This window comes from Gossypium arboreum, chromosome 6 (assembly GCF_025698485.1).
Source record: "Gossypium arboreum isolate Shixiya-1 chromosome 6, ASM2569848v2, whole genome shotgun sequence".
Lineage (NCBI taxonomy): Eukaryota > Viridiplantae > Streptophyta > Magnoliopsida > Malvales > Malvaceae > Gossypium > Gossypium arboreum.
Genome location: NC_069075.1, coordinates 22,950,682 through 22,963,841, shown reverse-complemented (window position 1 = coordinate 22,963,841; position 13,160 = coordinate 22,950,682). Strand labels below are relative to the sequence as shown.

Here is a 13,160-nt window from a genome sequence, read left to right as displayed (position 1 = left end):
AATATGTAATTTCTTTAAGAGTTTGACAAACTTACTGAATTGTTCTTCTATTTTGTCTTTTTTCATCACTTTAGGATATGGCACACGAGGTTCATGATTCGTACTTACCTGTTTGTGATCATTATTATTTACCTCTTCTTGTCCTTTGTTCATCGCGTTGTTTTGTTGTATTTCTGGCTCGGGTGCAATGAGTCCGTCCTTATTTTGAGTGCTAATTGCATTGAGTTGTTCCCTCGGATTAGGTTTAGTATAACTTGGTAAGCTACCTTGTGGTCATTCGAGATTAGTTTGGACAGCTGGCCTATCTGAGTTTCGAGTCTTTGGATTGATGCTTGTTGATTCTTGAGTGCTGTCTCGGTATTTTGGAAACGGGTTTCTAACACCGAGATGAATTTAGAAAGCATCTCTTTAAGGTTGGTTTTTTCTCTTGTTGATAAGGTGGCTGTTGAAAACCCTGAGGATTTTGTGGCTTTTGATTCCCTTGACCACCCCAGGAGAAATTTGGGTGGTTCCTCCAACCTGCATTATAGGTATTATTATTTTGAGATCTAAAGTTATTGTTACCCATATAGTTAACTTGTTCTTCTTCAGTTGTAGGATTGAAGGATTGGTATTCTGTATGCACACCTCCTCCGCTTGAGTCACACCTCATTACTGGATGTACCTGCGTAGAACCAAGAAAATTATCAATCTTTTTATTGAGAAGTTCTACCTGATTAGAGAGCATGGTGACTGAATCGATGTTATAAACGCCGGCTGTTTTTGTTGGCTTTGTCCTCATAACTTGCCACTGATAGTTGTTCAGTGACATCTCCTCTATGAATTCATAGGCATCTTCAGGTGTTTTATTGTTGATGGTTCCGCCAGCAGCTGTGTCAATCATTTGTCTTGTCGAGGGATTCACACCATTGTAGAACGTTTGAACTTGCAGCCAAAGCAGTAACCTATGGTGAGGGCACCTTCTCAGTAAGTCCTTGTATCTCTCCCATGCATTGTAAAGTGTTTCTAAATCCATCTGCAGAAAAGAAGATATATCATTACGTAATTTAGCTGTTTTAACTGGAGGAAAATATTTTAGTAAAAATTCCTCGGTCATTTGTTCCCAATTAGTGATAGACCTTCGTAGTAACGAGTTCAACCACTGGTTGGCTTTGTTTCTCAGTGAAAAGGGAAATAACCGAAGACAAATGGCATCATCAGAAACACCATTGATTTTGAATGTATCACAAAATTCAAGAAAATTCTCCAAGTGCATGTTGGGATCCTCATCCTGCAAACCATCAAACTAAACAAACTGCTGTATCATCTGAATTGTGTTAGGTTTTAGTTCGAAATTATTCGCAGCAACAGCAGGTCTAACTATACTAGACTCGGTTCTTGTTAAAGAAGGTTTAGCATAGTCATACATAGTGCATGGAGCAGGATTTTGATTAGCTGCAATTGTAGGAGGCAGCTGATCGCCTGGGTTTTCGGCCATCTCTTCGGTTAGGGTTTTGGTATCGTCTTCTCGCTCGTTCTCTGTGTATCGTAAACTACGCCTTATTTCTCTTTGATTTCTACGAACTGTGCGATCGATTTCTTCGTCAAAAAGTAATGGTCCTGATGGGTTTCTTCTAGTCATAAACTATAAAAACCTGCCAAGAGAGAGAAAAAGTAAATTAATAAATAATAAAATAAAATAAAATAAAAGTGCAAGAAAAATAAATGGCTAAAGTAATAAACTTGATCGCGTGATTCGTAACAAGTAATAAATATTTATAATGAAGATCAAACCTAGACTAACTATTATCACGACGAAAAGGCAAGCGTACCTATCAAACAATGGTATAGTAACGACAAGACCGAGATATCATACCCAAGGGAACCAAAAGTACCAGTAATAACTATCTTTTTATTATCTAGCCTAGGAATAAAAGGACTTATTTATTAAACTAATTATCTAAACTAATTAACTAATTTAATTAAAGTGAAGAGAAAATTTGGAAAAAGACTTAAAGAGAAGCAATTGATAAAGACGACACCCAAGGAGGAATCCACTTAGATTTCACTTGTTATCTGACTCTGAACCGGACGATTTATTCACTTGACTTGCTCCGTGAGACTCCCTAACCTATGTTATTATCCTTTTCGAGACTAATAATGTCTAACCCTCAGTTGAATTAATCAAAATTTCTTTCTTAATTAAAACCCCTAGGGAAGCATTAAATCACTCTATGGACTCTCATATTAGGTTTCACCCTAATTCGGCAAAATCTCGTAACCCTATTTCTAGGCGTTCGATCCACTTCGCTTAATTATGCCAAATCTACTCTTAGGAAGGGTCTATTAACTCAAATCATGAATTAATACCCGGAATATTAACTCAAGCATTAAGAACACATAATTAAGAACAAATCAAGTATTTATCATACAGTTCAGATAATAATAACAAGATCCATCATAGGTTTTATCCCCCTTAGGTATCTAAGGGGTTTAGTTCATAATAAAATAAGAGTACATCTCAAAAGTATAAAATAACAAAACATGAAGAAAACTCTAAAATCCTCAAGGAATTTCAGAGAGATCTTCATCTTGGAGTAGCTCTGGCTTTTGGGATGGATCGTCTGGCTTCCTTCAAGTAATTCCTGGCGTGTGGTTCTGTATTCCAGAAAAGTTCTGGAAGAGGCCCCCTTTCTGGGTCATACTTAGGGTGTTTATATAGGCTTTGGATTGACTTTCTTCCTCCCTAAGTACCTTTTTCGGTGTAAAATACAACTCTTTGAAAAAGGGACACGCCCGTGTGCCACGACCGTGTGACGTGATTGCCAGGCTGTGTGATCCTGTAAACCTTGGCCAACACCCCCGAAGGCCATGGGCGTGTGAGATGCCCGTGTGGCAAGGCTTAGGCCGTGTGATCTTCTGGATTTGGTCTGTTTTGTCCCTTTTTAGCTCGTTTTTGGCACCTTTTGACTCTTGGTGCTCTCCTGAGTACAAAACATGAAATAACCAGATTAAGAGCACCAAAATCCACAAATATAGTAGTAAACATCCACAAATATGCTAAGTATTTGGGGTAAAACTATGTATGATTTGGCGTTTATCAGAAGCAACTAAGTTTGTATGACTAAATACTTAACTTGGAATGTTTGAAACTTTTATGTTCTTTTAGTTGAATTCCCAATGTATGATTACTTATGGATTAATGTGAGATATTATCGATAGAAATTATAAGTTGAGAAGAATTTATTTTGATTATGTGTTGAGGATTTTGCTTGAGGACAAGCAAATGCTTAAGTGTGGGGGTATTTGATAAACCGTAATTTATACATATTTTCCCCCATGTTTAATGCATTTTATGGATGATTTTCCATTAGAATTGGTGAATTCGATGCTCCTAATGCTTTAATTTCATGTTTTACACTTAGGAGAGCATAAGAGAGCGAAAGGAACGAAAAATGGGCCAAAAACGAAGAAAATGGGCTAAAGTACGAAATGAACACGGCCTAGACCTCCTCACACGGGCAGACCACACGACCGTGTCAATCTGGTAGAATTGAAACACGACTCACACAGGCATAGTATACGCCCATGCCATTCTAACAGGCTCAAACACGGCCTAAAGTAATCGCCCTGCTGAGCCCAAGTTTAGTCCAATTTGAAAAAGGCCACTTTTGAGGGATTCTAGGCATTTCAAAGCCTATAAACACACCCTATAAGAGGAGAAAAAGGGGAGACGGAGAATAGGAGGTAAGGAATTACCCTAAGGAAGCCGATTGATCCACCCCAGAAGCTGGATTCATCATCAAGACTGAAGATCTCTCCTCAATTTCCCTTCAGGAGTTTTGGGTTTTCTTTATGTTTTGTATTCTTTATTCTTCTGAGATGTTTTCTTATTTAGTTATGAACTAAATCCCCTAAATACCTAAGGGGAATGAAACGTAAGACGAATCTTGTTATTATTTTCTGAATTGTATGATAAATATTTAACTTGTTCTTAATTATGTGTTCTTAATTCTTGTTTTTATATCCCAGGATACTGCTTCAAGACATGCTCTTATTTAGAGGAAGAATAGACCCTGTCTAAGAGTACTTTTGTCATAATTAAGCGGAGTTGTTTGCGCGCCTAGAAATAGGGTGACATGATTTTGCAGGATTAGGGTGAAACCTAATATGGGGATCCATAGATACCATAATCAAAATAAAGAACACATAGTGTGACTGGCTTCTCCGACATAAGCAATGACACAAAACTCAAAACTCAAGGTCCTATACATACCATAATCAAAATAAAAGATCGAACTATAAAAAGTGCTTTGGCTCATAGTGTGACTGGCTTCTACGACATAGGCAATGAACCTCGAGCTACTTTGGCGACACTATAAGAAAATGGAAAGGAAATAGGGTAAGCATAAAGTTTAGTAAGTTGCATGCAAATAGATATAACAACAACTTTACCATTCTTCATCATGCTCATAATACAAAAGTAGGCATAAGCACAACTTACTCATCACTATCCAATTCAATTCACATAGCAAATATTGAGCTCACATCACATACATTTCAAATAGGTACCTGTACCACTTACAACACGGTTATACTTTTCTCGTTTAACTTAAATTGTAACACTCACCGTTGAACCATTTGGAATGCAATCAGATATTTACTAAGTCTCAAACATAGGGTATAATGCTGATGCCATGTCCCAGACATGGTCTTACACTAACTATCGAAATCGAGGCCAATGCCACACTAGCTCTCACATATTTGTGCCGATGCCATGTCCCAAACATGGTCTTACACTGACACCTTTATACGTGTCGATGCCATGTCCCAAACATGGTCTTACACTAACACATCTCGTAGCCAACGCATGTCCCAGACATGTCTTACACTGGTTCACATGTCGAGGCCGATGCATGCCCTAGACATGTCTGACACTAGCTCTCGTCTCAATATTGATGCCATATCCCAAACATGGTCTTACACTGGCTCTCATAATGTGGCCGATGCTTGTCCTAGACATGTCTTACACTAGCACACAAATAACCCGAATGTCATGCCATGAATATCAGATTTATTTCCTAAGGTTCGAACGAGAGTTCTACTATCTCAATATTCATCATACATAATCATTTCCACAAACAAGCAATTTATGCTATATCAATTTAAACACATATAATAACAATGTAGTTGTATTATTTACACACAACTTACCTTGGTACTCCAAATGTAGACGACTAGTTCGGCTTAGTCCACTTGTTTTGCTTTTCCCCGGTCTAGGCCCTGATTTTGTAATTCTTAATCTATAATGATAAAAATTCACAAATTTAACCATTTTATTGATCTAGGTACTCAACAATTCATAACTGGGCAAAATGACCATTTTGCCCTTAAACTTTTACAAAATGACCATTTTACCCCTAGACTTGAAAATTGATTTTTATCATATTTTCTCATTAATCAAGCCTAGCCGAATACTTTTTATACTAGGAGTAGCCCACAATTATCATTATTTCACACATTTATCAACTATTTTACAACTTATGCAAAATAGTCCTTAGTTAGGGTTTCCATGAAAATTATTTCACAAAAGTTCTTTATTTCACAACTATGATTCATTTTATCCCATAAAATGTCAGAAAACAACATGAACACTCTCATGGTAAAACCCTAGACTTTCAACCATTTTGCAAAATTACAAAAATCATCAAGAAAACCATAAAAATCACTTACTTGTATAGATATTAAGTGGTTGAAAATTTTCAAGCTTCAAAATCCTCTTATGACTGATATTTTAGATGGGAAGAAGATGAGAGAAAAATATGATATAATTCTCTCTTTGTTTTATTTTATTCAAAGCTAATTTAGTCACCAAATCTACCTAATCTTTGACTTTTTGACCATCTTTATCTCCTATGGCTGGCCATGCCTCTTTAAAGGGTCTAATTGCCCTTTAAAGACCCATAATTTAGGTTCTCTAGCTATTTAACACTCTTAGCTATCAAAATAGGACTTTTGCACTTTAAGCGATTTAGTCCTTTTTCACAATTGGGCTCACAATCGCTAAAATTAATACACCAAAATTTTCATGCAACTATATAATCATGCTATAACACATAAAATAATATTAAAAATAATAAAATAGTTTCTATAACTTTAGATTTGTGGTCTCAAAACTACTATTTTGACTAAGCCCAAAATCGGGTTGTTAAAATTTCCCCCCTTAGGGATTTTCGTCCCCAAAAATCTTACCGATTTATAGATTCGGGTATTGGTCTCTCATTTTCTCCTCGGGTTACCATGTGGCCTCTTAGACTCCATGTCTATGCCATAATACTTTAACAAGTGCAATACTCTTATTCCTTAATTGTTTTACTTCTTGAGCCAAAATCTTAACCGACTCTTCTCCATAAGTCATGTTCGGTTGAATCTTAATTTCTTCCGGTGGAATCACGTGTGAGGGGTCAGATTTGTAGCAACGTAACATAGACACATGGAATTCATTGTGTATCTTTTCTAACTCTGATGGAAATGCTAATCGGTATGCCAGCAGTCTAATTCTCTCAGTCACCTCATAAGGTCCAATAAACCGAGGACTTAATTTGCCTTTCCTTCTGAATCGGAGAACCTTCTTCCACGGGGATACTTTCAAAAACACTTTATTCCTGACTTGAAACTCGATCACTTTCCGTTTCAAATCCGTATAGGGTTTCTATCTATCTAAAGCGCCCTTCAAATAGTTGCGGATCACCTTAACTTTCTCTTCGATCTTTTTAACTAAGCCAACCCTGTGTATCTGATTCTCTCTCAGCTCAGTCCAATATAAAGGCGTTTGGCACTTATGCCCATACAAGGCCTCATAAGGCGCCATTTCCAGACTTGACTGATAACTATTATTGTAGGTGAATTCGACCAGCAGTAAATACCTTTCTCAACTACCTTGAAACTCAAGAACACAACACCGTAACATGTCTTCAAGGTCTGAATCACCCTGTCTGACTGACCATCAGTTTCGGGGTGAAAAGGCATGCTAAAATTTAGTTTCATCCCCAATGCATCTTGCAACTTCCTCCAAAACCGTGAGGTAAACCTCGGATCTCTATTCGAAATAATTGACAAAAGTACTCCATAAAGTCTCACGGTCTCGAAAACATACAATTTAGCCAGTTTCTTAAGGGAATAATCAGTACGCACCGATATAAAATGTGCCATTTTTGTAAGCCTATTAACAACGACCCAAACGGAATCTTTTTTCCTTGGCGTTAATGACAATCCTGATACAAAATCCATGGTTACACGGTCCCATTTCCACTTGAGAACCATCATAGGTTGAAGTAAACCCAAAGGTACTTGGTGTTCGGCCTTTACTTGTTGACAAACTAGACACTTAGAAACTAACTCAGAAATGTCTTTTTTCACCCCAAACCACCAATACATTTTTTCAAGTCATTATACATTTTTACACTACTCAGATGGATAGACAAGCAACTACTATGTGCCTTTTATAAAATCCTCTGAATAAGCTCATTATCCTTGGGTACACAAACTCTGTCTTGGAACATCAAGCATCCGCTGGTACTAATCCAAAAATCTGATTCAACACCCGACTCACACTGAGTTCTCTTGGCTTGCAATTCACCGTCATTATTTTGAGCTTCACAAATTTCTTAGAGAAATGTCGGTCTAGCCTTTAACTCTTCTAGAACCGAACCATCTTTTGACAAGACCAATGGGTGTTAATTGCTCTCAAAGCAAATAAGGATTTTCTACTCAATGCACCGGCGACCACGTTCGCCTTTCCCAGATGGTAGTCGATAATCCACTCATAATCCTTTATGAACTCTAACCACCGCTATTGCCGTAAATTCAGCTCCTTTTAAGTTATCAAATATTTTAGACTCTTATGGTCAGTGAATACTCGGCATCTCTCACCGTACAAATGGTGCCTCCAAATTTTCAACGCGAATACAATGGCGGCCAACTCTAAATCGTGCGTTGGGTAGTTTTTCTCGTGTAGTTTTAATTGTCTCGAGGTGTAGGCTATCACCTTGCCTTTTTGCATTAGCATGTACCCTAACCCATTCAAGAATGTATCACTATAAACCACAAACTCTTTTCTCAGTTTCGATTGCACTAGAACTGGGGCTTTGGTCAACAAGGTCTTTAGTTTCTCAAAACTCTGTTGGCACTTCTTCGTCCATTCGAACTTGACATCCTTTTGTAACAACCTTATCATCGGAGTAGCTATCATGGAGAACCCATTCACAAATCTTCTATAGTACCTAGCTAGACCCAAAAAGCTTCAAACCTCTGACACATTCCTCGGCGGTTTCCACTCAACAATAGCCGAAATCTTGCCTGGGTCAACTCTAATCCTATAACCCGTATAATGTGTCTTAGGAATCCGACCTCTTTAAGCCAAAATTTTCTCTTGCTTAAAACCGTTCTCAAATGCTCCACGTGCTCACTCTCATCACTCCAATAAATCAATATGTCATCGATAAAGATGACTACGAACTTATCTAAGTATGGTTAGAAAGTACGGTTCATTAGGTCCATAAAAATCATCGGGGCATTTGTTAAGCCAAAGGGCATGACGAGGAACTCATAGTGGCCATAGCTCATCCGAAAAGCAGTTTTCGGTACATCTTGCTCCTTAATACTTAACTGGTAGTAGCCTGACCTTAAGTTTATCATAGAAAACACGGTGGCTCCCTTCAACAAATCGAACAGATCATCGATTCTTGGCAAGGGATACTTGTTCTTCATAGTCACCTTGTTGAGATGTCTGTAATCTATACATAACCTCACCGACTCATCTTTCTTCTTCACAAAAAGTACCGGAGCACCCCACAGGGAAAAACTTGGTCTTGCAAAACCCTTATCAATTAGTTCTCGCAACTGTACTTTCAACTCTTTTTATTCCGTCAGGGCCATCCTATATAGAGTGATCGAGATAGGTGTCGTACTAGGAATCAATTTGATACTAAACTCTCTAGTTGGAGGTAATCCAGGTAACTCTTCCGGAAACACATCCAGATACTTACATACCATCGGCACTGTCTCAATTTTCACTTCAGACGTTTGGGTATTCAACACAAATGCAAGGTAGGACTCATACCATTTTCTTAAATATCTTTCCGCAGTCATGGACGATATTACTACAGGTGAGTCATATGATTCATCTGGTTCAACTTGAAGAACAGTCCCGTCTCCACATTTCAACTCAATAGATTTCCCTCCATCGTCCATTACAACACTATGAGAAGTTAAACAATCCATTCCAAGGATTACATCGAGTTCATCAAACAGCAACAACATGAGGTTAGCCGGAAAACTATGACCCTTAATTGTCAAGGAACCATTTCTACATATTTGGTCAACTAACACATACTTGCCTAATGGGTTAGGCACTTTTACTACAAATTTAGTAGGTTCAAGTAACATATTCATACTGGGTACCAATTTCATGCAGACATAAGAATGGGTAGACCCCGAATTAATTAAAGCAACAACAGAAATGTCATGAAGAGAAAAAGTACCCGTAATCATATCCAGTGAAGATGCCTCTTCACGAACACGAATGGCATAAGTCCTTCCAATTACTCGGCCCTTAGACCTCACAGTTATATCTCTAGGAGCACCTATGCTGCTAGCCCCACTGCCTGGGTTCTTTTGTGGTCCTCGAAGGAGCATTATTCGCTCCCTCATCCTGCTTTTTCTCTTTCTCATCTAAATCCGGGCAGTTTCGGATGAAGTGGTCTAGAGATCCACATTTGAAGCAACCTCTTTCATTCCCTCGGGACTCGTCAAAAATTACACCTACCACACTACGAACACTTCGGCCTATTTGGCTGAGCACTACCAACACTTGCGATGGAAGTGGTTTGGGCTTTAGACGCCGTGTACTGCTTATTCTTCTTTCTACCTGAGAACTCCACTGAAGCATTCGATTGGGTAGCAAATTCCCTCGATCTCTTAGATCAAGACTGATGCGATTTCCCTATCTGTCTTTTCCTTGAGTCTCGGGACACGATGTCAGATTTTCTCTTCTCTTTGGCCAATTCCTCGGCCTTAAATGCTCTCTTCACCAGCACCACAAATTCCATCAATTCTAATATGCCAACTAATAATCAGATGTCTTCACCCAATCCGTCCTTAAATCTCTTGCACATAATGGCTTCGGTAGATATGCACTCCCTAGCGTATTTGCTGAGCCTTACAAACTCACGCTCATACTCTGTTACTGTCATTCAGCCTTGCTTTAGTTCGAGAAATTCTATCCTCTTCTGGTCTATAAACCTCTAGCTAATATACTTCTTCCAGAACTCTTCTTGGAAGAATTCCCAAGTTATCCTCTCTCGGTACAATGGATACGAGAGTATTCCACCATTGATAGGCCTAGTTTCGTAAGAGTGACACTGTACACTTCACGCACTCCTCAGGCGTGCATGTTAGCTTATCAAATAACCTAATGGTATTTTCCAACTAGAACTCTGCTCTTTCTGGGTCATCATCAATATTAGCCCGAAATTCCTCGGCCCTTTGCTTTCGTATTTTATCTACTAGGGTTTCTCTCTGCTATATCCACTCCTTGCAGAGCTATAGGGGCATACTGAGGAATCGAAGGAGGTGAGGGAGGTCGAGTGTTCGGATTCACAGGAACAGAATCTGTGTACCAAGCATCTATCACATAAAGGTAAGCCTCTTTAACCCTTTTGCCCTGACTCAATGTCACGGGCCCATTATAGACTGGCGTGGTCCCTTCAATGAGAGCCGGCGCATTACTTTCCACGTCATCCACCATAGCTACGTCAGGATCCATTTACTATATATAAAAACACAATTTATCTTGTTAAGAGTCGTCACACTATCAATATACAATTATGGCATGTATAGCTAGACTCGTACTCACGCTAGGTTAGTCCTAGAACTAACTAAACCATAGCTCTGATACCACTAAATATAACACCTCACACCTGAGCCTTACACTGGGATGAGATACGAGGCGTTACTACACTTAATCACATCCATACAATCATTTCGATGTCATTAAAACTCGGTCAAATTAAAAACTTTTTCGAACTTTGTCTAAACTCCTTAACATGGGCCTACGAGCCCCAAACTTCCATTGGAAACTATTTGGGACCTACCCGGGTCCTTAAACTAACTTTAGAAAAATAACTCTTGAAACAAGACACATGCCATGGAAAAGGGCAACACACCAGTTTGGTCATTATAACACGGCCGTGCTGCTGGCCCGTGTGACACACATGGCCTAAGCATCTCGAGACACACTCGTGTGAATTAAATTCTAAATTCAAACCTACAGGGGTTTTCACACAGCCTGACACAAGCCTGTGTCTATGGCCCGTGTCCATCATACGGCCATGACACGCCCGTGTCTAAAATCTTGACATTCTGTTTCTGACGTCAGCATCCAATAAAGGGCACATGGCAAGGCACACGCCCGTGACCAGAGGCCATGTCCTCCACACGGCTGAGATACACAACCGTGTCTCTGCCAGTGTGTTTACTCCCATACATACTAAATTCCAAATTTTACGTGCAGGGGACACATGACCAAGCAACACGCCCATGGGGCTGACCGTGTGTCACACACGGACTTGACACACGCTTGTGTGTCTACCCGTGTGGACAATATAAGGCTATCTACCAAGCCTTTTGCCACCCTGGAACACCATCTAATGCCAACCAACATATCAAAGTCTAACTTAATATGATTTCTCAACCAAACAACCATGGCCAAGGCATATATACATTTCTTATATTCAACCATGCCAACAATTTCACATTCATGAAAGACTATCTTGTATTCATATTTAAACTTTCAATATTAGCCATTTTCCATAGCCATATACAAAATGAATCAAATGCTAAAGTAAGCCAACACATTTGGCCAAATACTAATGACACAAAACTTAAAATTCAGGGTCATATACATGCCATAATCAGAATAAAACATCTAACTATACCAAGTGCTTCGGCTGATAGAGTGTAACACCCCTATCCCGTAACCGTCACCGGAATAGGATGAGACGTTACTAGAAATTAGGAATCAGATCAGAACAGTAAAATTTTGAGCCTTTTCGTAAATAAAAGATCATTTATATATATAACTAATAGATACAAATGAAGATCGAATTTAAAACTTATAAAAGTAAACTCCTATAAGATGCCATATTCGCATGGCTTATATACAATAGTCAAAATATCATTCTACTTATAGTCTAACCTATACATGCCATAAGTTAAGTCCAAAACACATGATAACCATAATAGTAGATAGTGTGACGAAGTGCTGACGATCCCCGTGCTAATAGTAAGAGTCAACGATCTACAAAAATAAACAGAGAAACATAACATTCAAAGTAAGCTTTCATAAGCTTAGTAAGTCTTAAGCAATTTAAACAGTTGAACTTAAAAACAAACCAAATGTTCGAAATCACATAACACTTTCTGAGTTCAATACTATTTGGCCGATTATGCACAAACACATATCATTTTACTCCATTTATACTCAAACTCATATAAACATAGTATTTACAAGCTTCCAGATTAAATTTAATTCTTTCAAATTTCACTAGTGTATCATTTCTTACCCACACTTACTTTCAACATTCATAGTTAAATGGCATATCGAAAAATATCTTGTAACTTTGCATAATAACTGAATGCACACATATACAAATATACATATGAATTTACCACATCTTTTCATATGCTTCTTATTACACATTCTTTATTCTTGTCAGATCAATCTCACATAAAATAATATATATATCACATACCTGAATCACTTAATGTGTAATACGAGTTCAATTTATCATCTTAGCATAGGATCTCGTAGTCATATGCTCTATCAAATTCACTAGCATTTGGCCTACGAGGTATAAAACCCGAACATAACACCAGCACAAAGCCTACGGGACTTTAAACCCGGATACAATCTCAGCACAATTTATTTTATATAATTTTTTACTAACTTTGGCCTCATCATATATCTAATAATACCCACTTTTCATAATTGGTCATTTGGCCACATTATATACACATAAACATATGTACATTTCACACTTGCCCATTCGGTCACACCACATACACAAGCACATATATAAGATAATGCTTTTATCATTACTTGCTAATACATCATATACTTT

At 38.2% G+C, this 13,160-nt stretch overlaps 1 non-coding gene across 1 annotated transcript; it reads left to right on the top strand.

Annotated features, from left to right (window-relative positions):
- Positions 1 to 941: 941 nt before the first annotated feature.
- LOC128295029 (small nucleolar RNA R71) lies at positions 942 to 1,048 on the top strand. The gene has a single exon (XR_008285336.1). It is a non-coding gene; the product is annotated as a small nucleolar RNA R71 (small nucleolar RNA).
- The last annotated feature ends 12,112 nt before the right edge of the window (positions 1,049 to 13,160 follow it).